Source organism: Thunnus thynnus, chromosome 13, assembly GCF_963924715.1.
Source record: "Thunnus thynnus chromosome 13, fThuThy2.1, whole genome shotgun sequence".
Taxonomy (NCBI): Eukaryota; Metazoa; Chordata; class Actinopteri; order Scombriformes; family Scombridae; genus Thunnus; species Thunnus thynnus.
Genome location: NC_089529.1, coordinates 4,294,775 through 4,321,461, shown reverse-complemented (window position 1 = coordinate 4,321,461; position 26,687 = coordinate 4,294,775). Strand labels below are relative to the sequence as shown.

General features: G+C 43.8%; 2 protein-coding genes across 3 annotated transcripts in view; one reads left to right on the top strand and one right to left on the bottom strand.

Moving 5' to 3' along the window:
- samsn1b (SAM domain, SH3 domain and nuclear localisation signals 1b) overlaps positions 1 to 14,979 on the bottom strand; it is a 61,049-nt gene extending 46,070 nt beyond the window's left edge. The window contains exon 1 of the mRNA XM_067607357.1: positions 14,133 to 14,979. The gene's annotated coding sequence lies outside the window, so the exon portion shown is untranslated. The remainder of the gene's footprint in view (positions 1 to 14,132) is intronic.
- The window catches only part of nrip1b (nuclear receptor interacting protein 1b), a 37,989-nt gene continuing 11,918 nt past the window's right edge, over positions 617 to 26,687 (top strand). Inside the window, exon 1 of one of the 2 annotated variants that reach the window (XM_067607355.1) lies at positions 617 to 916. The gene's annotated coding sequence lies outside the window, so the exon portion shown is untranslated. Of the gene's footprint in view, positions 917 to 24,496; positions 24,810 to 26,687 lie in introns of those variants that run through there. The other variant, XM_067607356.1, reaches the window with a different exon arrangement.

Here is a 26,687-nt window from a genome sequence, read left to right as displayed (position 1 = left end):
GACGGTCAAAATGCCAAACTCGAGGCTTTAAAACAGAGTCCACAAACCAATTGGTGACATCACGGTGGCTACGTCCATTAATTTTAAACAGTCTATGAACGTAACACCATATTTCATTAAACTTCCCCTGCCTGCCTGGAAAAGGTGACTGTACAAAGTCCCTTCAGAGCTGCAGAGGACATTATACAAATATTTTCACAGGCTGTACAGAGCTCCCCATTGAGAGTAAACTAAAGCTCATGTGTGAAATCGGTGGACTTCCCCTTTAAGTAAATCTGCGCACTCAAGAACTTTTTAAATTTCCTGCCTTGACTCTGTGTTCTGCTGATATTCACTGTAAAGCACTTTTTGGAGTTTACTGTGCTTTACTAAAGTGCTAATATACAGTGTGCTGCTGCTACTGTTACATTCAATACTGCTACAATTACTACAGTTGCAATTTACAAAAATAGTTGTGGTCAATTAAAAGAAGAACATATCAAATAAAAACTATAGCCTGCTTAAAATGTATTTTATTGTTATGATTATGATTATGATTATTATTGGCAGTGGCAGTGTGTGGGCAGCAGCTGTTCCTTTAAGGGTGGTGTCAGCGGCAGGCGGAGGAGGAGGAGGAGGAGGAGGAGTGTGGCTGTCTCCGCTCACTTCTCCACACACAGCGAGGGGACTCCGACAATAAACAATTCCCACAGACTACACGCTACACACCTCAGCTCGGTCACAGTCGCAGCGAGAGAAAAAAAAAAAGAACCGAGGCATTTTTTGGACTAAATTTTGATTTTTAAAGCCTGCCTCGCCATTTCTTTTTCCTGCTAAAAGTGTCAACACAGATGCGAGCCGTTTTCATTGGATTTGCCTCCTCCTGTCGAATAATAACGATGCGCCTCTCCGGCTGACTGTGGGGTGGACAACGCAGGTAGGGATCTATGTGCTATAGATAAACGCACTGTCATATCTGGGGAATTATTACCACTGGGGGTGAAAAATACACGGGTACCCATACAGGACGCGGTGTCGAGGATTATGCTAGATTATAGCGTGTTTTATCGAGGATAGGAGAGGCTGTTTGTGTGTCGAAAGGCGAGCAGAGGCGCATATGGATACACTGTAGCGTTGAAAACGCTGCATAAAGAAGTGGAGAATCAACCTGGCTGTGTAGTGTTTAGTAGCTAATAACTACCGCTGTCTGTATTCCTTGGCTAGCAGGAAATTAGGCCCAGAATAGAGGTATTTTTCTCTGTAAAAATTGCTAAGATGGTTGTCAATTCTAGTTAATTTATCCTTATGTGCGAAGCTGAATCAAATAAAACCGTCCTGCTAATTTCCTAAATATGTTCTCGGCTACTGTAGCGTTACTTTCATATGCTGGCCATGTGAACGCTGAATGAATAATGTCAACCCATGGGTTAATTTAATAACAATATACAGCACAGGGCCGTCCATGTCAGAGGAGTTGTAATGTAACGTTAGTACAGTCACTGTAGTTCATCACGTTGGGTCAAAACAGTAGACAGCCTCCTATTCCGAAGTAGTTTTAGCACCACCAATGGTGGCAACGCTTCACAGTGGCACTATTCTGGCAAGTCCCGGTCCTTAAAAAGATATTGAAGGGTTCTGAATGAACCTCAAGGCCTTGGAAAGGTATTAAGTGCTGTTAGGTATTCAGTTTGAGTTCTAAATAGGGTTTCTGGTGTGTTTAAGTATATCTTTGTCTGGGATGCAATAGGCTGCTTAATGAGGCATCTCCCTGGTTGTCCAGACATATGCTTAATGTTTTGGAGTTTGAATAGGTTTTATATTGTATTAGTATCTGAAAGAGTTTAAAATGCACCTTGTACATGTTTGTGTAGTGTCATTTTCAGTTTTTGACATTGCAGTCCCACTCAGGGGGAGTCAGTGACAGTGGCACTAAACCCTGAGCACGTACAGTAAATACAGTGTAGGCAAAGGTATCTAAAAATGTTACAAAGCAGTGGCACACTGTCTGTTGCTACAACAATACTACAATTAGTATGGAGGTAACAGTTGGCCTTTTAATGCACTATAAACAGCCATGATCTGGATTTATGGCTTAGTTCATGATCCCCATTAAGGGTCATTTTGTTTTGCTTTGTTGTTACACCACATTCTAAAAAATCAACTTGTCTGTCATCAGTGGATTATTCCATCCTGCAGGTTTGGTCTGCCGACCAAAATGCGGTTGGTTGAAGTTGGTCTGTTGCAGCCTGTCACATCACTGATCATCATGTCAGATATGTTTTGATAGAGTTCAAAGACTGGTTTTCAGTAACTGCCAGGGAGGCTTTTTGAGTGGCCTTTGAGTAGGTGTTCCTTCTTCTGAAATGTCCTATTGCCTCATTGGACTTTGAATGAGCGTAGAGGCAAAAGGTCATGGGCTGAAGTTTGCAGCGAGTTACGGGAAATAGGGCAGAGTACATCTTCAGTTCAGGTTCTAAAAGGGCAATTTACAAAGATTCCCAGCAGCAACCTGTTTGTGTTTCGCAATATGAGGCTAAAAAGAAATGGTTTTCAGTTAATATGCTACCTTTCACAGTACCATTTATAGTAATGTGGAGAAAAGTCCAACTTTTTTTTTTTTTTTTTTTAAAGCCTTCTAAATACTGTCTGTGTCTAGGGGTCTGCCTTTTAGCCTTTCTTTTGTTGAGCATTTAAGCTGCTTAATTATTTGACCTGAACTTACACAAGATGTTCAAGGTAGTTCAGCTTGTCCTCTGTTGCCATAGATAACTAAAACCTCCACATTTATAGCCTAACTTTAAAGTTGCACTTTAAAAAGTACTTTTGTTTGAGTGGTCTGGCCATGCCGCTGTAAGTCAAAGGATCCTCTGTATTGGATGTAGCTTGATTTGACTGAGCCATCTGCTATTGTCCAGGGAGCTACTGTTGAGTGATGTGCAGTAGCCTGCAACAGAAAACCAGAGGACATTCAAATGGCTAAATGCAAATGATGCCAAGGCTGCTGAACAGTCACAAGACTGGACTCTGCACTCTACTCCCTTATCCACTGGCTGCCTTTCATGACAGCAAATCTTATCTGCCATCAAAACATCACTGCTGCTGCTGTATGGAAGTAGCATGTTTTGACGTGTGTGTGTGTGTGTGTGTGTGTGTGTGGGTGGGTGTGGGTGTGTGTGATTGTGCATATGCAGGTGTGTCCTGCATGTCTGTTCTGCAAATGTGTTTTACAGATAACATATTTGGTTACAGTCTGAGCAACATCAAAACACATAAAGTAATTTCAGGATCGCGCCGCTTGTCAGTTTCCTGTTTTTTAAGCAAATACATGTAACAGTGTATTTTTATACAGAAAGCCACAGATACAGGAGTACCTGCCCAGACACTTATCTCTACTAACAGCCTCTCTAATTACTACCACTGTGCCAACTCAAACCCCACTGTTTGTAAATCTGTCAGTCACAACAGCAAGAGACACAGGGCAGGCAATATCCAGGATAGCATCACGCTTTTTGATCGCTGAGATACTCGGCGTCAAAAACAAACTAATGTGCAATCTACCTGAACAAGTGTCACGCATTTACTGCAGAGTTTTTGATTTATTATAGACCTGGGAGCTGCCCAGCACTTGTGTTGTTGGCCACTGAACATTGTTCAAGGGCACTTTGACAGTAGATGTTGAGGAATAGAAGTGCATTTCTCATCTACTCACAGGCTCGTACTATGTCAGCCCACTGAGGATTCAAACCCGAGACCTTTTGGCCACAAGCTCATTTCTCTAATTGTTTGGGCTCTATAATATTTGTGCGGGGCATGCATTAAGCCGAATCATTTTATTGTTCTGTTTACTGTTTGTTTATTCAGTAGACACTCCCTTCTTATGATATTACTGCTGTTATTATGCAAAGATTTACACCGGAACAATTATGCTGTAAATTTCATAGTCGGACTGTAACGTTTATCTTAAATTCACAAGACAGAAACACGACACGAGACCGCTCCATGTTAATGAAAGTGTTTGAAACAGACAGTTTTCAATATCGAATTTATTACCAACATGTTAGCACTTGTTAGTATCTTGGATCTTTTCTGTGCTTCTTCCTCTTCCACACCTCTTATCTCTGAATGTATTTCACACGCATAAGTATCACACATACCACGACGGGGCGGGATCGCATAGAAGTGGTATAGAAAATGTCTTGGAATGGATATGAGGAAGACGAGGCTAAAATGTCATGGTTTAAGTGATTTTAAAGTGTAGACATACAGCACACAGATTGATGCAGTGACTGAAGCAGCACTGGAGCCAATAAATTGAATTAAAAAAAAATAATATAAATGAATATATACACTACAGATATTTAAACCAACACTGCAGCTCCACTATTCTTAACTGATCTTCAATTAGTCAGGCAGAGACATGACTTATGCTGTTTACTGATTATTTTAGTGTATTTTCTCAGAGTATTCTGCCATTAGAATACCCAGAAGACTGAAACCACATTAGAAAACAAGGCACAAAACTCCTGAAGTTAATGTCGCTTTCTGAAATAAGATCCTTGTGTGGGCAGTTTTGGAGTATTCCCACCGTGTGCAGCTTAGAAGATAGGGTTTTAGTAGGGGCTCTCAGTTATAGCAGCACTATCTCGTTCAGAGACAATCACTCCGGCTCCTGTTGGTGCTTCTGTCATGAACAGAAGGCGACCAAAGTCAATGGGACTCATTTTGATGACAAGGCAGGAACTGCTAAATGCGTCTTCACAGCCATCGCTCCTCGGATGCAGGCTGGAATGACGAAATGCGAGGAAGAAAGATGGACGCCTCCGCTGCAACCCCTGAGAGCTATACTAGCCAGAGCTCATCTGTTGAATGACTCTCCTCCTTCGCCTCCTCCCCTCACCCCTCCCTTCACCCTCACCTCCAACTCTCCACCCCTCTGCCTCCACGCTTTACCTTGGCCTTGGCGCAATGACAGGCCCCTCAATTATCTCCACCGATTGATCGCTGCTGATTGCAATTGCTGTGAATTATTTAGACTTTGCTGAAATTGCCCACTAAATTGGAAGGATGCCGAAAGAGAAAGATATTGCGGGTCAAATAAATTACACGTTACCCACGTGAAGCATCGGCCCTGTTTTGAAAACAACAGCTGTGGAAGCCTAACTGTGCCGATCAATGAAGCAGAGCAGGGAAACCTTGTACTGTGCTACCAGCTTAACACCAAATCTCTACTGTCCCTCTCCTCTGATACGTTAAGTAAAGACTGAGGAGATGTAGCGTGGAGCAGCAGACCTCTTGGGTGATGTGAAAGGAGCTGACTCCTCTCCTGGCTGGGCTGGTGTGGTCACAGTAGAGGAGCGGAGTGGAACTGACTCCCTCCCTCGCTCCTTCTCTCCTTCTCTCCCTCCCCTTCTGCCTCTCTTGCTCTCCTGTAGCAGAGCTGCTGCCCCCGGGCTGTAGAGGTGCAGTAGGAAGGTTTCTCTACCATTGTGGCGAGCGTGCTGCCAGGATGCTGCAGTCAGACGAGGGGAAGGTCTCTGCGTTGCCACAAGCAGGCCTATGTCACGGGCGTGACAGAGTGGGCGGGCTGCAAGGGGAATGAGGACAGACGCTCGTAGACGGGAGGCATTCCCAGCCTGTGTGTACATGTGAAAGAGAGCGTCTGCTCGGAATACAAAGACGGCAGATACTTGAATGCATGTGTGTGTGTGTGTGTAGCTTTTGTCGGAATTCGTCGGGAAGATGTACGTAATTAAGTCTGCGATAATACAGCCGTTGATCCCGAGGATCATAGCAAACACGGATTCACGCGAGCTTGCGTCATGACACAGCCACACTCAAACAAAACAGATCCTGACAGGAGTCTGACAAGGCTACTGTACTGTGTGTACTAAATGCTATTTGTGCCTCCTCCAGTTGTATTATTGCATACTGTATGTTCCCGGTGTGGTCTAAGAAGCCTAAGGGTTAAAGGCTAGAACAACGGGTCACAAAGTCCAGAGACTGAGGTCGGCTGTTATTCAACTGTGTCTTATTTTAACCAGGTTATGTGGCAGGAGTGCAGGGGAGAAGCTGGGGGCTAAGTGAAAATGTCACTCATTCCTGAAGAGTCCCTGGCCTCGTCAAGGTTAGTGGCTTGTCTTTGTAAGTTGAGGGATTGATGCATGAGCCTGTCTGGCGCTGAATTCAAAGTCCAAGGCTGTCACAGGCAGCAGCTCCCCCCCCCCCCCCCCTCATCCCTCTCTCCCTCCCTCCCTCCCCTTTGCAGGCTATCACAGGGCCCCGTCCTTCCCAACTTCTTAGCAGTCTGTCCTTTTGGGAACCTTGAGCAGCCCAGGCAAGGACACAGCGTCTGGTGCAGTAAGCCTGTGCAGAGGGGGAGGCTTTACGTAACGTTCTGCTTTAAACATGGGTGTATGACTTCCCTGACACGGAGCAGTGCGGTGCAGAGCTGCACAGCTCACAGCACATGTCCCCTCGGCCCCCCTGGACAAGGAGGGGGCAGAGAGATCCCTGCAACTTAATTATATCTTTCTCTTTTAAAAGCTTTCGTTTGAAATTAAATTTTCCCAGGCAATTAACTAAAGAGGAGTTTTCAGAATTTATGAATGAATGATGGATATATTGCACGGGATGACAGGGGAGGGAGGGAAGGAGGGCGGGAGGGAGGGAGGGGGGGGGATGCATATGCAGTATATGCTTGGAGGTTGAGGTCTGAGATTTATTTCTATTGTGAAGTTCGGGGAAATTCAGACATCATTAAACTTTGTACCTGAGAAATGCTCTCGTGTGCAACCAGCTCAACAACATTTCAAAGTTCATAGTACACCGTCCTGCTGTCAATATTTGGGTTATTGTCAGCGTAACCTAGTGAACACTCACACACTTTCACATCGCTCAGCTCTGCAGGATGGGTAGAAAACGCAAGAACCGGGCTTTCCCCACTTCCTCTTTCATTCAGACACACATCTTATAGCAGTTGGATATAACTTGCTGAATGATGTGATGTGCTGTGCACCCCAAATCCTCTTTTGGCTTGAACTGTAATTGTGTAACTTTTTGGCTTCTAGTGATGAGCTGAATTGTTGCTGGGCAACAAGGGACCTGTGCGGGTGGCCGTGGAGAGTCGGAGCTCTGTGAGTTCAGATAGATCTGCAGCATATTATCCAGGTTTCCAATAGAGGAATATCAAAACATCCCCTCTGAAATACTTTTATTTGTTGCATGTTGCATTCCAAGGTAGATGATTTTTTAACTAATATAAAATAACATTCCATTTCAGTGTGTCTCCTGTGACACATTAAGTCCTATCTTATAATGGCTCTGTCATTACAGACTCCCTTCACTCTATTCCAATATGTCAACAAACACATAAACAACTCAGTGCTCTTTCAATAAATATTTTTCAAAGAACATGATCAAATAAAGCTCATCTCTAAATCCAAAAAAAAAAAAACCCCAATGCACTCCCACACCACAAAGCAAGGACCAAGGACATTTGGCATAACCCCAGTCCTCCTCTTTTACTGAGAGTGGTCTCTTGAATTTCTGAAACATCCTCTCCTTTTGTGAACCTCCAGCCCACTTGTAAATCCATTAGCGAGGTGGCGTTATTCAGTGTGTCCTCACTAGAGCCGGGTAAACAGACCGAAAGACTGCTGTTCAGAAGTCCAGCTTTTCTCATATAAACTGTGTTAGAAGGCTCCCAGTAGAAGAGAGGCCATTTGAGAGGAGATGGAGGAGCGCCGGGCAGATGACTTGAGGCAGCCATATGACCTATTACTTAGGGAAAATGGACTGGTGACCAGAAGATTGCTGGCTCATACTATGCTCACCCTCTGCCCTTGAGCAAAGGCAATTAACCTGGATTCCTCCAGTAAATACCCAGCTGTAGAAATGGAAAGAGATGTGCAAGAGTGATAATCGTGTAAGTGACTTTGAATAAAAGTGTCCACTAAGCAGGAAGATTAATACAGCTAATAGAATCATAGCTTGTGTTTTCAAGTTATCAAGGAGCCAAGACTGCTGAACATGTAGAGCAGTACGTAGTCACCCCTCCTCCCTCTCATCTGTCTTTGTGCACTCTTCCACACACACACACACACACACACACACACAAACAGATTCACAGACTTCTCTCTTTTCCTTTGGCATTAGGGCTAGAGCGTGACCTTGACCTGATTGCTGAGGAGGCTTTTTAAGTAACTCTCCAGAAGGAGATCCAATCATGTGACACCCTTCACCCCTATCCTCTCTCCCGACCTTGTATGTCTACAAGGATGAGGGGGTGGTGGGTTGCGAGGGGGGGGGGGGGGGTGGAGACACAGGCATGCATGCAGCTGCAGGGGCCGTCATTCAATTGGGTAATCACTCCCCAAGGTCAAACAGGGTCGAGGTCGTGTCAGTTGGAGCAGCGCGGGTCCAACGATCCCTGCCCTTATCTAAATTTGGGATCGGCAGGCCACAAGTTTCCACCCGGCTTTCACTGCTGTGACGAATCGAGCAGGTTTAGTCATCTTCTCAATTCTCAATCACTGATACCAGCGTATGTCAGGCAAAGGTTGTTTCATGTCCAGAGTGAGCTGGCTGCTCAGGATTTGTGTTATTGCAGTTGCCTCCGCTCTCTCTCTCTCTCTCTCTCTCTCTCTCTCTCCCTCCCCATACAGCTGCCCTGCTGTTTAAACCACGCTGGCTCACTGTCTCTCTCTCTCTCTCTCTCTCTCTCTCTCTCTTTTGGAGCACGCTACTGTCTCTGCTTCAGAGTATTTTTATGCTAGTATGTTAACATCTCTGCCCCCCGGATATGTTTACCATATGGTTGGGTAAATCAGGATCCCCGGCCCACTTTGTTAAAACTGCATTAACGGCAGTCTATCAGTGTAGGAGTCAATCACTTTTTCAGAATACTGTGTTTTACTTTGCCTTCTCACTGTAGTTGGAGAATTGAACAATCAGAGGGAGGCACTGTTTCCTCCTGCTTCCTTCAGGCTAGTTGGAATCTATTATGATAGTGTTTCCATATAGCACATGTGGCAGAAAATCCCAGGCTGCCTTATGTATCATTAGCAACTTTGTATACATTTGAACTTCATTTCTGAATTTATGATCAAGTGCCATTACGTAGTCAGTAAACATGGCCCATGTTACATAACTTTATTTGTTTGTTTGTTGTTGTTGTTTTGCAGTGGCACCCTACACCTTAAACATGCCTTCTTAGAAATGATAAAAAAAATATTTTTCTGGTCCATTCAAGAGTTAACAGAAGCCTGTGAGAATAACAGAATAATCTATTGAATTTACTACATTTAATGTGAGGCTGAAATGCAAAATATAACATAACTGAATTAAAGGTTGCTTCGTCAAATATAAACTGACCCTTAATGTCATCAGTGCAACTACTGTGAATTCTTTACTTGAGATAATAATAATAATAATAAGAATATTAATCAGATGAATTTGTTAAGCCGTACAACCTCTTTATACAAATGTAACATTGCATCTGACATGAAGGGCATTTATGCTGCATTCAGGGTCTCACAAAACTATACGAACAAGACTTATTTCCAAACAGGTTTTTCCCCTGAAATCTACTCCTTTATTTTCTCTCCACGGAGCCAAGTGTCACTAATTCTCCATCGCTGTGCTTCTCACGTCACCGTAGCGTTATTAGATACATGCCGAGACATGCCGTATTCTTCAGCTTTAATAAAAACTAATCATTTTTTGGAAGCAGTACAGCACTATACAAGATGGTTGCCAGTAGTTGCTATAGGTCACAATTTGTCAGGGTGGATAATGGTGAGTGATCCAGATGAGCATATGCTTCTGCATCTATTACATACAAAGAATGTTGTTCTCATATATATAAAACTTGTAATTTAGTACTTGTTTATTTTATTTTTATTTACTTATCATGGATGACCGCAGTGGGAAACTCTGGCATCTTTAGCGCTCTCCCTTCTTGATTATGTGCAGAGTCGTCTTGTTAGTCAGAACTTAAATAAAGGTGATCACCCGCCAGGATGTGACATTTAAAATCAGACATCAATTGCCGCCCGCATGAATACACCTTTATCTCACGCACACAAAGGAGCTAAGAACCTGTAGCTTATATAATTTGGATTTCCAATGTGAATTTTTCAGCCTCAGCCCATCGCAGGAGCTCCTCTTGTATAACTGTAAGTGTCGCTAACCCATGTGTCATTTTAAATTAAGCCTTGTTTGGGTTATAAAAGGTAATGGAAGCTACAGCTTGTGTAACATGTGTGTGTGTGTAACCGTTTGTTTTGTTTTTTTTTTTTTGCACACACTCCCACACACACGTACACACACACACACACCTAGGCTTAGCACAGAGGGAGCTGTGTGTGCTTGTGTAACTGTGTTTACACGTCTGGGGCTGGTGCTGGCACAAGAGCCAGACGAATGTGGTTTTATCCAGGGCCTCTTTCTCTCTAAGCCACCTTCCCTTCCATTCAGCGTTGACCTTGGTGCTTATGAGGAGGCAGGGCTTGACCTACATCCACCCCCTTAACTGGAACTAGAACCTCCACCAGCCCCTCGCTGAATAAAGAGACCTGACACCCTATTCTACTTTTTTCCAACGGCCATTTTCTCTCTCTCTCTCTTCCTCTCTTTCTCTCTCTCTCTGGTCATATTTGCTGCACTTTACACCTTTTTAAAAAGTATGATACAGCAGAGCTCGGGCCGTATTTTGAAAGCGTGTCTGGCAGCGGAGGAAAGTGGAGCAGTGGGCTTCATGACTCGTCTCAGAGGCACCAACATGTCTGTGTGCACTAGGTCACCATTAGCACGCAGGGGCTTAGCACCAGGCTGGTGAGAGTTTAGCGGCAGGTCAACCCTCCTCTGGTTTTTTAAAGTAGAGTGTCAAACTGTGGCTGATGCAAATGAGTACACACGCAAACACATGTAGTCACTAGCATCTGGTGGGGCTAATGTTCTTGTATAGGCAAACTGTGTGACACTGGGGTGCTAACAGAAGGCATGCTAATGTTCAGAGAGCTGTTTGACACTAAGAGTGGGGCCCAAAATTCAATGTTTTCTGTTTTCATTCTTCTAAATTCTGTAGCGGATGAATAAAATGTCAACAATTCAGTAAGAAAGTATCCAAAAATGTAATCCTACATTGACTGAAACATATCGATGAATTTGTAATGATGCAGCACAACATTGCTTTATGTTTTTAATCAAAGGAAGCGCTGCAGTACAGTCAGACATTAGCATGAAGAAGTGAAACAGATATGTGAGCACTATGGCCTGAAGTAATCCTTCACATTTTTGTGAGTGATGGCGCCGCGCACCGTAAAAAATAATGATGACAAAATAAGAGTGGTAAAACGAGGCTTATAGTGAAGAGATTTGAACAGTGATTTGCTCATCCTCCCACAGTCAGGGTGTAGCCTCTAACCAGCTGCAGAGATGGGCATGGTAGGATTTTTATCTTATCCCATGCTCTTATCAGTCCGCTTCTTTATCTGTGTTTTTACTGGGTATTTTTCATTGCTAAATAAGTAGGATTTTTTTTTAAAAAATTCTTATTTAAAAAAACAGAACAGGATTAGAATTGATTTATATTTAAAATATATCTAAATATTGTTTCTAGAGCAGCAACAGTAAAGTCACTGTATAAACTCAATAATATGAAGTTATGAAGTTTAGAAAGAACACAGACATCAGTCCCCCCCCTCCCAAACTAGTCTCTCCTGGGAGGGAGGGACTGGTTTGAGAGGGGGGGGGGACTGGTTTGGGAGGGATGGGACTGGTTTAGGAGGTGGGGACTGGTTTGGTAGGTGGGGAGTGGTTTGGGATGGAGGGACTGGTTTGGGAAGGGGGGACTGGTTTGGGAGGGAGGGACTGGTTTGGGAGGTGGGGACTGGATTGGGAAGGGGGGACTGGTTTGGGAAGGGGGGACTGGTTTGGGAGGGAGGGACTGGTTTGGGAGGTGGGGACTGGTTTGGGAAGGGGGGACTGGTTTGGGAGGGAGGGACTGGTTTGGGAGGGGGGGACTGGTTTGGGAAGTGGGGACTGGTTTGAGAGGTGGGGCTGCCGTCTCAGACAGCAGCTAAGTTTACAGGAATTTGCTACATTTTAAGATTTGTAGCAAACTAATCTTAACAGGCTACATCCAGCTTTCATTTGAGCTTCTTCATAAGAATTTCCTGCAGACAAAACAGATGAAAACATCACTCTCCTACATGTTTCTGCTTGTTGAACACATGTTTTGATAAACTTATTAGCTTTTTACTCGTGAAACTTATTGCACTGTCAGTAACGAATGTAGTTGTTGTTGACTGGAGTTAAACTTTATCTTTCACTTCACCTGGTTCACTGTGTCCACTGTGTCTCTGCTGTCCACTCTGAGTGTGTGTGTGTGTGTGTGTGTGTGTGTGTGTGTGTGTGTGTGTTTGTGTGTGTGTGGAGGAGCTGAGCCCCGCCCTCGGTGAAACTCCAACACAGACAGCAGAGGACAGAGGCAGCACACCCGTAAATGACACCAAAACAGTAGAGACGCTCAGCATAGTTTTCTTGTGTTCATTCAGCTCAGTGTGTCTTCTAATGTTAAGCAAAACATGATTTTTTATAAATTGCATCCACAATAATCCTCCTTTTACAGTTGATTCCATTTTATTATCAAATTCCGCGTGATCACAGGGATCTATAAAAGATCTGTGTCACATTTTTAAATTTGCTTACACGAGTCATGCTGTGGTTTTAGAAGAAAATCACTATAATGTACAGTGACAAGTGGCTCACTACAAAGAAAGAAAGAGGTAGCACACTGTGCACCTGAAGTAGAATTGCTCAGTTCAGTAAGACTCTTTTAAAGGTAAAAGGTTTTTAAAAGGTAATAATTAAATGTCACTCTCACCCACAAATATAGCTCTCCAACAGAAGCTAAACAAAGGTTGCTAGGCGACACCGAGGCACCATTGAGTGAAGAGTGATGATTTTTGGCTGGCGTATTAATATTTAAATTAGCAGTCAAAGGTGTACTTGATTAGCTATTTCACAACGGCTTGAAAGAGGAATCCAACACTAACAAACGGCGCGGCGGGAACAAACTATCTGTTTTTATAAATGAATGGAACTCTCAGCTGTCGTCAGAGGAATGCGCCGCGCCGAGGAGGAGAGCCGCGGCCAATGTATGGAGGGATTTACAAAAGCGATGCATGAACGGACGCGGCTTAATGAGGGGAAGGGTTTGCATGAGAGACACCGTGCGTGATCTGAGATCTATCATGAGCTGTCCTAACCCGCACACAGGCATTCAAAGAGAGACCGGTGTCATGCTACCAGGCATTAGGGCAGCTCCCCCCCGGCTCAGCTCGCACCCGTAATATCTCCCCCCTAGCCAGGAAAAGCTCATAATTTTTCAGGCTGGATGACATGTCATACCTTCATGGGTGTTAAATGACTGCAAAAAGCAGTGTGTACGTCTGTGTTTAAATAAGGCAGAGGATCCCATTTAGCATTCTGAGTAAGAGATGAGATAATGGTGGGCCGGTCAGGCCTGTAGATGGTGTTTAACCTCAGGAGCAGTTGTTGTATTAAGGCGTGGGAGGGTTTTTTGCCAAGCATACAGCAGGCCAGCTGATAAGGGTCGCCACTATTCCAAAGGCCAAAGGAACCCATCTCTAAAATGCAGGGACTCATCTTAGAGAAGTCTCCGAGCCTGCCTGCCTTTTTTTTTTTTTTTTTTTTTTTTTTAAACTTCTTTTCTTCCTTCGTCTCTCTCTCTCTCTCTCTCTCTCCCTTTTACTGTCTCCCTCGATCATGCTCTGCAGAACTCCTTGCACGATCTTAGGGAGGGGAGAAAAAAAAAAAATAAGAAGAAAAGTGGGTCAGGGCGACCTATTTTTTTTTCCCACAGTTCACGGAGGCAGAGGGTGGCGGTGTTATCGTCAGTTAGACGAGGAGCAGGGCCTGATGGGGAGGCAGGGCTTGTCGCGAGACGCAGCCACTCAGAACTGGGTCAGCGGCAGAGGCTACGTCTTGTAAACGGCTTGTCATACTGGGGAGAAAAGCTGCAAATGAACCATAGATTATACGCCCCAAGCTGAGCACTGAGGTCTCTCCTCACTCCCCAGCCCCACACTTCAAAAAAAAAAAAAAAAAAAAAACACACAGACACTCACATATAAGCCTTACAGTAGCGCAGGAGTCTCTGAAGCACTGCCACCTCCTATAAGTTCCTCTCTTCCCCTCTCAGTCTCCAGTAATAGCGTTTTGATTACTGCAGTCAGACCTGACAAGCTCAAAGCCAAAGTCACACACGCTTTTAAGTAAAGGATCTTTTCACATTTCTCTTCCTCTGACACACGGGTTGCTGTTTGCTAAATATAGACCGCTTCCTCCCAGATTTGCTCGACTTTATTCAGGTCAGGTTATTTACTGTACCAAGTTCAACTGTGGTTTAGAAATGAGCAATACAGATGCTTATTCAGCTGCAATGACCTCTTTGCATATCATCTGTGCCAAAGCCAGACATGTGAATAGATAATTTGCTTACATGAGCCCACATGAGATTTTTTTTTTTTTTTTTCTGACCAAAATATGGGGCAGGTTTTGATAAGATTTTATTTAACTCATTCCTGTGTTCTTTTCCAAAGGAAGCCTAATAAAGCAGACTGATCATTGATGTTATGTTAGAACAAGACTTACTGGCGGGTGAATTATGCTCATGTTGATTTTTTGGCAAATCGCCCCCGGAGTCGCAGGGAAGAAATTATCCACAGTCACCATATATATTTTTTTGATATTGATTTCACAGGAGCCTGTGCCGTCGCTCGTTGTTTCACATCCTTTGTGTCGTCCTAGTGTGTCTCAGACAAAGCGGGATAAACACCGGGTTTGATCTCCTCCTCACAAATAATTGCTGTGGCTGTTGTACTGAGCTAAGACCTTTAGAACTGAAAATCGAGGCTTATTCTTGCATCGGGGTCTGCTTATGGAGCAATGCAATTTTCAGGCAGTAGAGCTCACTCATATTTCACTATGTGGAACAAATCTGCCTGTAATGAATCTCCCAGGACACTCTGGTGCCTCCACAACCCAGGCTGCTTTTTGGCTTTTTTGGCAAAGAGGGTGGGGGGGCGGGGGTCTATAGTGGGCCTTTTTAATATTTCAACACACCCATCTCCCTGATATGAAAACTACATTTGAGTTTTTGATGAGCACAGCAAATGAACACATGCTTCATTAGCGTGTGAGTTAGCGCCGGGCGATAAAACGATCTCTATCATTTTCACCATAAAATCTTCTACGATAACGATGATGAATTCATGAGATTTGTTTTCAATACAGTTATTTTTGAGTCTGTTTTCCTCTACCTACAACACTAGCAGAGAAACAAATGGTTGAGGTATGTTTCCGGCGCCTCCTGCTCACAACAACTCAGAATGACCACCTGTGTGTTGTAGCCTACTCAGAAGAAAATGAGCGAAAGTGAGCGCGAGGAAACTGTCGCCAAAGACAAAGAAATTGTTCCGAAGAGGTAACGAGCCAGCCAGACTGCTCATAATGACCAAAGAGGGTGGCAGGAGGCGGTTTGTTTGGGAAGTCGGCGAGATCCTGACTACACACCGGCGTTGCCAGGCGGAGAACGCGGGGGAGGGTGATAGATAACGCTGGGCAAACAAGCCTGTGGCTAGCATGCTAATCTGTTAGCTCGCACCAACAACAGACGACCTTTGCCAAATTTACCTCGACAAACTTTACTGAGGGCAGGACTAATAATGCCCTGCCCCAGCTGTGTTTTTCTTTCCATTTATTATGAGAAAATAAAAAGCCCGAGACAGTCGACAGATTAATTTCTTAATTTCTTGTAAAAAACGTGTGACGTCGCCAAGACTGTGAAATATTCAATGAATTTACAGTCGCATAATCATCCTCAACATCGAAGTTTGAATTTCATTTTCTTTAATCAGTGTTCAGTATGCTAACTGTAAAATGTTTGACATTTGAAACAAGACATTTGATGTGACTGGAATCACATCAGTTGTTTACATATTTATGATTTGATTTTATTTATTCAGTATTTAGCCATGTTGGCTCTGTTGAATGTTTGTCACCTATTTGCTCTGAAAATAAATAATTATATATCATAAACCATAATTAACCTTCTGGTTTCTTTAGAGTTCTGCCCTAAGGAGAATACTTTTAAAACTGTAAATTAAACCTTATTATTATTATTATTATTATTATTATTATTATTATTATTATTATTATTATTATTATTATTATTATCATTAAATATATATCATGATAATTATTGACATCAATCAATATATAAAACATCACATTTTTGGCCGTATCATCCAGCCCTCTGTCACACTAACAAACCTAACATAATATCCCGGGGTGGGGCTAAACATGGCGGGGGATCGGATTAGCAGCAAGTCTCCGGTTAGTACACACACCCGGCTCTCCTCGGTGCCACAGCTCCCGAGCCCTGCCACTGCCGGGCAGCAGACCTGTCTAATGTTATTCTTAGCCCCAGAACTTCATGTCTCTGTGCGAAAGCCCCTTAACGCTAATTGAGGAGACTGCTCATGGCTCATGTCGCTCAACAACAGCCTCTGAGGGGGCGTATGTGTGGGACCGTCTGTTTTTCTCTGTGTGTGTGTGTGCGTGCGTGTGTGTGTGTGTGTGAAGGTGAGACATGCTGAGCAGTAAACCAGTCAGAACCAGTACTTGGCCACTCGAGCCAGTGTTGTGTTGTTTTTTTGTTTTTTTTGGTGATAGGGAGCCACCACAGCGCCTTTAGCAGATGGTTTCCAGCAGGCCTGCGTATGACATGTGATAACATTACAGTTTTGAAAGGTCAGGCATGAAGAGAAGCAGTAGGAGGGCTAGGCCAGTCTCTGAGTGTTCAAACCTCCAATACCATCCTCTGCACACACACTGTATGTGTGTGTGTTATGTTCAAAAGAAAAGGTCTTCTATGAATTTTCAAACACCCAGGATTGAACACATTGCTTCTAACAGAGCAATGCAAATATTTACTGTATTACTTGAACCTTGGTGCCCTGAGTTGCAGTCGCTGGAAGGGTGCTGCAATATTTGCATGCTGATAAAAACCCTTCTTTGTACTTTTACAGTAGGCTATGCCCATGCAAGAGCAGAGTTTGACAGTGCAGAGCCAGACTTTGGACTCTGCACTCCGCGGTGTTTACTCTGGAAAATCAGAGGTCTTCGTCGGGACCCAGCAGGCCGTCATCAACCTGTCAAAACATTGGCTCTGAGACACCACCCCCTCTCAAAATCAGAGAACCTTGATAGGCTGGTAAGCCAGAGGCTCATCTTTGGAACAGAGGCAGGGATATTTGTTTTGAAGCTACAGGTCACTGTGCCAATGGCTCAGAGCAGAGCGGGGAGGAAACACAGTCTGGAATTTCCTTGTACGTAAACACCTCTGGAGTGGATGGCCATCTCATCACACAGGTGTATTCCATAAAGCAACCCCCCCCATCCCCTTTCCTGAAATGGCACAGGGCTTGCGCATGAAGGAGGAGGAGGCGGGGGTTTAAAAATAAATCCGCGCAGGCCGGTCAGACATTTTGAAATTCTGTTTCTATCTCCGTCTGATAGAGAGGTTAAAGATACAGCATCCTGATAAATCTCTTCCCACCAGGGGGAACAGATAAGGAGTGGCGTAGATTGAATAAAAGAGCTGAGGAGAAAGAGGGAGGATAGGTGAGGGGGGGGGGAGTAGGAGGAGGGCTGAGATGTCTATCAGGCCGCGTGAAGGTTTTTTTTTTTTTTTTTTTTTTTTGTCTTGCAGATCCAGTTCAAGGGCGCCCGCAGGCGAGGCAGCTCTCGCTCTTGCCGTGCCAACGCTGCTGCTCAAGGTCATATGAGCCAGCCCTGTGACATTAAAGAGGAACAGGAAAGGGGAACGGGGAGGGAGGGGGGGGCAGAAAGCCATCAACCACAGACATGCACACACACACAAACACACTCACACACACACACACACACACCACACAGAATTGAGTTGTAAGGGAAAAAAAGTAGCCTTTCACTCCTTGAATCTTTCCTGTGACTTTCTGCACCGGTGTCTGGGTCCATAGTGGATTTTGTGAGGGCAAGAGCTTTTTAAGGGCAGTAATGAGAGTGTCTTATTCTCTCTGCACAGAGCCAAGAGATGCTTGGCTAACTGCTTTGTAGTTGCCAGCCACACATACAGGCATTCGTGTGTGTGTGAGTGTGTGTGTGTGTGAGAGAGAGAGAGAGAGAGAGGGGGAAAGATGGAAGAGAGAAGAGTCACAGTGATAAACCTCAGGGGAGGGAGGTTGAGAAGAGAAAAAGGGTCTTAAAGTTATTTAAAGGGACAGCAAACCAATGGCAGTCGCCTCCAAATGTTCTTCTGTAGAGGGTTTAGGCTAAAGTGAGTTTCAGCTGAAGTGAAATTCACCTTTTTTTTTTTTGACCACAGAGCAGACTGTACTCTATAAGCCCACTATGGCTTATCAGCAGGTGGTTTCAAATGGATAGTAGAGACGTGGTCACAGGTCCAGGAGTTTAATGTTGATAACTTTTTCTGTTATTGTAAGTCATATTGATTAACGCCAGCAGCTAAAAGCCTACGATGTGAATATGTTCGGTATGATTACATAGCATTTAATGATGTTAAGTCTATAAAACTAAGTTATCCTACTTTCCTGGTGGGTTCCTGAAGTGCTCATTTAACACCAGCGTTTCCCCACATGACAGAAATATACTTGAACTGAGGTCAGGTGTGGATGCCGATTACTGACAATAGTCTTTCTGCCCAGAAGACATTTGGACATGTCACAGTAGGAAAAGCACAGGTGTAAATGATAACATTAATGATGGCTGAATTCCATTTAGCTGCCTCAGTTTCAGAGTCCTGGTGTTGCACATGCTGGTTCACTGTCACACTGTCATGACTTACTGGGACACTTGAATAGAACTTGTTAAAGCAAAACCAGGTGACACAAAATGCGTCATCTGTCTTGGAGATCTGCTTTAGACTACATTTCCTCATTTTCAGTAGCAGCGCCTTCAATGACGGTAAAATGCAGCTTTCCCAACACTCTAACACGTTACGCAAGCAGTAGAGAAAAGCAGACATTAAATATCATACTACTCAACACTTACATCAATATATTTGGAAGAAAACTAGTTTCATGACAGGAGGTACAATATTGCACCGTTGAATCCGAGTCTGGAAAAGAAAGTGGCCACCGGATCAGAGTGATGTTACCGCCGCAGCTAAGCTAACAACAAACTAACAACTAGCTTTACAGTATAGTGTCGAAGCAGAGATGTGGCACCACTATTACAATTTATGAGGCCAAATATAGTATATAGTGTATATAGTATAATATAATATAACACTAAATATTATGAAAGAGAACGTCTTTGTATTTACTTTGCACTTTGTATTGATATATCAATTTCATATATCAAGTTATATGTTATATTTTGTTAGAATCACTATATTTTTTATATATATATATGTATGTGCATGTATATGCATGTGTGTGTGTGTATATATATATATATATAATTGTTATCTGGAACAATATCTTGATAAGTATTTGTCTTATTCCTTTTTTGACAGTTGAGTTAATTGCGATGACGTCCATCATGTTTTGCTAGTGTTATATTTGTAAAATTTGCAGTATCAATAGCAGTCCCTCTTATTAGCTCTGATAGTGTTGATATGATAAAAACAAAGCCCATAACTGAATATCATCCAGATAATAGAGTGTAGTATCTAGTATCCACGGGCTGACTTGCTCGTCCACTTTATGTTTACATTGTAGTCATGTGTCCATCGGTCAATCAGGTATCAGTTTGCAGTGCCCATTACACTGTATGGCTGCATGGTGAGAACGTCGTCTCGTCCTACGACAGCACACAGCTGTACTTATGAGGGATGCACTTAGGGCAGCAGGGTGGTGTAGAGAGTTCAGAGATCAGCCTTTAGCTGAAGGACCTGGGGTTCACTTCCATGTTTTTGGCAGCACGCTGGATGCTGCACTGAATTGTCATTAAGAAAAACACTGGATCACTACCAGTTCCAGTCCAGGGCTCTGCTATGTAGCTCACCCTGACTCAGAAGTGAAGAGGATTTCCCTGAATAATGTATCGAATTATAATATAATTCAATTATTATTTTATGCAGCTGCATTTCAGTAAGAGAATGTGTTACTCCTCTGGACCAGTGCAGTTTTTATTATCCATAGCCAGAAATGAGAAATATGTCCTCCTCTATGATTTTACACCAGTATACTGCTCACATACAATGAGTTAGAAGAGAAGTACAAGGTGAATGTAAAGTGGATGATTTTTGGACAGGCATAAGGCTATGTTTTCTGGAACAGAACTAATAGCCTTACTATCATCTAAATTTCCTCCGTAGATGTAAAAGTACAGGCAGACATTGTATGAGTCCACAAAGTCAGTCTCCCAGGCCGTTAATGGAGCCGCTTCAGGCTATGCATCAATATGACATCACAGATTACAATCTGTAGACTTTGGGAGCACTTTAGGTGCTTTCAGTGTTGGAAGAACGGAGCAAGAACTGGCCGACAAAACACTGAGTCATTATAATAACAATCACAGAGATGGGTGGAGTCACACAGTGATACAGCCTCACAGAAATGACTAAAGTGTTCCTATAGGGGCTTGACAGGGATTTTACAGTGAACTTTAATGAACTTTATAGTATCATAGGGGTATCACAGTATTCCTATTACATTGTTCCAAAGATTAGCAGTAAGATTAGATTACAGTAGTCAGACATCTTTATTTGCTGAATATATATATTATGTAATATATAATTTACATTGTATTTCACTAAATGCAGTTAATGCTGGAATTCTCTCCAGCACATCAAAGTAACCACAATCAATGAGTGGTATGTTGTAATGTTGTAAAGGGAGTATTCTAGGGTAGCAGTGCAGGTACAGTCACATATAATGTCAGGTAAAGTATTACATTATTATCTTATTGATTCAGAAATAGGCTGTTTGGTAAAACTCTACTTTAAGTCCCAGTATTTAGCATGTATTAGCAGGTGTAAATGCTTATAACACACTATAATGTAGTTGTTAGCAGACATAAGTGTAAGTATAACTAACAACCATAACCCATAAGTAGGAGCCAGTGTATAATGAATGACAGCATATACTGAACATTAATAATAAATTAATAATAATAAACACTTAAAAATGTCCTTATATTCTGCTTCTAACTACATTATACTGTGTTAGAAAGCATTTATCTAATGTGTTTGTACCCTGCTTATGAAATCTTAAAATAGGGGACTTAAAGTAAAGTGTTACCTGCTATTTTTCCCAGAAATTACTAAAATATATTTGCATTATTTCTTTGCTAGTATTGACATACATATGAACAGAGAGTGTTAACAGTAAAGGGGTTTATAGAGAATACACAGGATATAGATAGAAGATGAGAGTGTAGGTACCTTGGAAAAAAGTCACTTCCAGTGATGAATAATTAAGTGACATTCAAATTGCAGCAGAGAAAGTCCTTTCTGTGGGGTGTTGCTCAGAGGATTTCACTGTTTATCCCCTTTGCATGCTCTAACTATATTAATGGAACTGGACCTTTTTTTTTTTTCTTTTTTTTTCCCTCTTGCCTGCACACAGTCCTCCCTTTCCATTTTGTACTGTAGGTTGACCATCTAGCAGGGAGGACAGACCCCAGACACCTGTAGCCAAGTGAAAATCTCTCTCCCCCCCCCCAGGGTGGAGGAACATATGTATCCAGCCTGTATGACATCTAGCCTAAGTCCCTATGAACTGTACTTTCTACTCAGACAGGATTTACTGGATAAGTGTCCCTCGCACTTGTGACGCAATCCTTTTGAACACTAACCACTCAAAGCTGGATTTGAAGCTCCACTGAACCCTGATGAACTTTGGCATATAAAGTGGGACTCAGGAAGAAAAGAGTGTGGAAAAGACTCTCTCCTCTCTCTCTCCAGCAAAAAAAAATAAACCCTCTGTGCCCCCCCCGCATCCCGCCCCTCCACCCCCCGGGGCATTCGATCATACCTGTTCATCACCCAGCTGGCATAGTACCATTTTGACTCTTTCTTTTGATTAAACGAAAAAGCATTTAGACTAAACAATCAATAGGTACAGGCTTGAGTCCTGAATCGCTCTAGCATAAATCTTCCTGGTGCCCGGCGTGGAGTCGTCTCTGTATCATTTTTGCTGATTAGTTTTCCCATTACTCAAAACAGATGTGTTCGCCGGTGATGAATGATCCAATTATGGGATATTTGTCACCCATTTGATATCTGCTGCTAGTCTGGGACTGTAAAGAATTTCAGTCTGGTGCTTTCCCTCCAGTCCACAGTCCACTCTGGTCGGGTATGTGCTGACCCGACCTTTAGATTTGTTTAAACGGTCAACTGGCCGTTAGACGGGAGCTTTGCCCCACGGTTATTCTCTGCCCCCCCCCAGTAGCACCCAGCCACTTCTCTCTGATCATCTCATCAATCTTGTGGTTAGAGATAAGAGAGGTACTCCACAGAATATTCAGCACTTGTTTCATTTTGTGATAAGAATAGTCGCCTGTCATAAAATTTCATTTAACTACTGTATCCTCAAAAAGTCCGCGCGCCCCGCTGCTCCTCCTGTTGACATGCCTCAAATAGTAGTCATACATGTCTAAACTGTAGTTGACCCCCTCAACTGCTCCACACACACACACACACACACACACACACACACACACACACCAAAACAATACACAGACACTCACAGCTGAAAGGATTCATGTACACCCCCTAATTCCGCCCCTCTGTCTGTGGACAGTAGGCTGATTCTGCAGCCTCCCTCCCTCCCTCCCTTCCTCTCTTTCTCTCTCTCTCCTGCTCTGCTGTGCTGAGCTGTGTGTGTGTGTGTGTGTGTGTGTGTGTGTGTGTGTGTGTGTGTGACAGCTGCCTAATTGGGCATTCTCCCCTCGTCGGAGCGCCTGCCTCTCCTCTCTCTCCTCTCTCTCCTCCAGCCTGGGCCGGGGCTGCTGACGAATGGCAGCGGATTACAGATGAGGACACGGTGACCCGCCTGACCTTGCTGCACAGCCGCGGGGGAGGGAGAGGGGAAGCGGAGGGGGGGAACAGAGCGCTAGGGGTGGGGCGGACGGGGTGCTAGGACTGCAGAGGGGCGGAGTGGGAGGGGGGGGGAGGCGGTGGGCATAGGTGGAGGAGGGAGGGGGCAAGCAGCGTCAGGTCAGTGGAGGATGAGGTCGCACGAAGGTGGGCAAGATATTGGTAGGAGATGGGGTGGGGGGGGGGGGGGTGTTTGCCAGGTGGCCGGGCGGGCAGGCGGGTGGACAAGCGAATGACAAGAGTGTCACATGACAGCACCTCCCTCCCTCCCTCCCTCCCCCGCTCGTGTCAGTATGTCAAGGGCATGAGCCCCCGCTGGCAACCGCCACTGCGGCATTTCCCCCCCCACTTTTATTTATATATTTATTTCCTCACCTCCCCTTCCCCCCACTCTTCTTCTTCTTCTTCTTTTTTTTCACTTCTTTATGTGTTTTTATGTGTCTATCAGACGAGTAAGTTCTATATGACTGCTGGCTTGCCTCCACACACACCCTCAGGCCGCGATGTGGTTGGTCAAAAGGAGGCGGCGGATCCTTGAGTGTGGTGAATTTTAATTTCTGTGCGCACTATAGATATTTCCATGCCCCCCCCTCACCCCCCCACCTCCCACCCCCCCCACCTTCCTGCTGTGCGTGTTAGACTGCCAAGGTGAGGTTGTGTCCTCTTGTTAAGAGCGATTAATGGCACTCGTTATGTACATAATGAAATATCCCTGCTGATGCATAGGGTGGCGTTGTCTCTCTCTCTTTCTCTGTCACACACACACTCTCCTATATATACGGGCAAGCGATAGGAGTGTGTGTGTGCGCGCAGTGCAACGCTCTGTTACAGCCTCCAGGCAACTCCGGTATGTGTTTGATTTGGTGAGACCCCCCCCTTGTAAGCCATCTCTCCAAATGAAAAACGAACAGGAATTAAGGCCCTGTCAATTCACAGTCGAGTTTGTTCCTCTTTTTTCGCTTTAGATGCACACAACACTGCAGCTCCCTGCGTGACATGTGTTCTGAGAGATAGAGATGGGTGGCTCACCACCGAGTCCCGTTTTGACTGGCGGAGTAAATTTAGATCTAATCTTCTTGTGTGTGTTCTTTTATAGCCCGAGAATGTTCACCTAACATCAGCTTTTAAGTTGACCTTGTTGTGTTGTTTGCTCGTCAGAGGCTTGTGTGTTTGTGTGTGTGTGCGTTTTTAGGACGTGACGCTGCTGGCTTCCCTATAGGTTTTTTATTTTGACCTCGTGTGTGTGTGTGTGTGTGTGTGTGTGTGTGTGTGTGTGTGTGTGTGTGTGTGTGTGTGTGTGTGTGTGTGTGTGTGTGTGTGTGTGTGTGTGTGTGTGTGTGTGTGTGCGCGCGCTAACACCATTCAGTGCCTGAGTCAAGCTGTGCAAGCTCTTTTAATCCCACGCCCCGGTGCACGTAGGCTTGATTAGTGGCAGCAGTTATCTGTGCAGAAGACAGCCTGCCCTCCTTTAGCATTTGGTCAGGTCTGGGGCACTGGGGGGGTGTCAAGTCATGAGAAAGGTGAACGAGGAAGGAGAAAGGCAGAGGGGGCGGCGGCGGCGGAGGAGGGATGGAGAGAACGAGGGAAGAGGGGAGGGCCGGAGCCTGATTAGTATTCTCAAGGAGCACTCCTGCCAGTAGAGCAAATTGATTACTGCACTTTACCTGTATCAGCCTCCACAGCTAAGGATGACAAGGTACGGGGAGCATGATGTGTGTCTGCGTTCACCTCCCAACCACAGCAGAATAGGTGTGTTTGCAGTTGGCTTAGTGTGGATTTTTTTTTTTTTTTTTTTACCCTGTTGAGCACTTTTTACTACATTTGCTACTGGATAGTTTTCTTTCTCCTCAATCTACTTCATTACGGAGAAATAATAGGCTGGTTGCAGTCGGGTGCTGGCCTTGTCTCTCGCTCTCTCTCTCTCTCTCTCTCTGTCTGATTTAATAGTCAATGGCTGACTGAGGGAAGACAGACTCATTTCCTGCAAGCCTTGGCCTCGTGCTTGTCTGTACCTAGGTTGACAATTAGCGTGTAACTTGTGTTTACAGTAAAGGAAACCTGATCAATCCCAAAGAAATAAAACAAATATTCAATTATTTTTCCTGGATCATAATTTCTAGTAACACGCTGATCATTTCAAATGACGGGTTGAGTTGTGGTCATCAGGCTCCTGAGCCCTGCTGGTTTTCATTCTAGCTACTCAATCAGGGGCTGATTACACCTGGGCTGCCAGGTGATGGCAATTAATTGCAATTAACCTCTGCTTAGATAGAAAACCAGCTGTACTTTGAGTAATTAAAACCCAGAATTGAGACCCATTGACTTAGATACAATACTTCACTCACTCACTTTTTAATTGTACAGATTTTATACAGAAAATATTCTGAATTATTGTTTGAATTATTGTTTTTTTTTTACTGTCTTTCACTGTGAAATTCTAATTCCGAGCCAATCACAGTCATCAGACTAGCTCATTAGTTGCGTGTACTGTGTTGTCAGTGCGTTTTCAAGCATTTTTATATTCACCGCTCCTCCTCCTCCCCCTCGCCTGGCCCGAATCATGAGCCCTCCATCCACTGACAGAATACGACCACTGAAAGTTGATTAAGCACAATCTTATCTAATCCACCTGTTTTTAAAAAGGACCCCGTCTAAATACAGAAGTAGGTTTATTATTTCATACGCCTGACTTGTCGCTTTCGTTGCACTTCACAGAGATGAATATTCCCTCTCTGAATCATCCTCCTGACCACTGCAGCAGAAAATATATTTATACACATCTACCAAATAGTTTATTTGTGTAATAAATGTATTTTTTCTTTTCAATTACAAAAAAAATGTTCTACCCAGTTAAACATGACTTGTGTAGACTATCTAGAGGGGGGATGATAATCTAAAGAAAATTGAAATAATGAGCTCCTAACAGGGACGACACATCCAACTACTGGACAGACAGTCCAGACGGGGCCTCAGATGGCCCTACTGTAGTTAGTAAGTAGTGCAGACCGCTGTTGCTGCTGTTTAGACTCAGTGGTGAGGCACAGACTTAAATATATGGAGGAGGTCAAGCTAAGTAAAGCATGTTTTTCCCTGGTGTGTGTATAGAATATGGATTTATCTCTGGATCAACTGGAGATTATGGTTCTCCTCCGTGAACAACTGTCTGATGACCTCACCATCTTTATTCACGTTACGGGTTCATGTTTTAAACTGAAATCCAAAGTATTGTCACAACTTTAGTATAACATGAACCACCGCCTTATTGTTCACGCTTGTTGTCGTATGAAAAATCCCACATTCTTAGTGTAAATTCTAAACATAAATGTCTCAGATAATAAAAACATGGATTCTGTAGTTATTATAGTCATATCAGCATGAGCATGTAAATGATTCATAAAGCGTGTTTCTTATTTATGTGGAATACTGGACGTTATTAGGACTTTTAAGAGTGAGCGTGTGACAGTGCAGCACTACTAGTCTTTTTGCTCACGGGGCAGTGATGTCATTGTAATTAACACGGGGTTATCCAAGCTTAATCATTGGTAGAACATATTTTTTGTGTGGTTTTTGTACA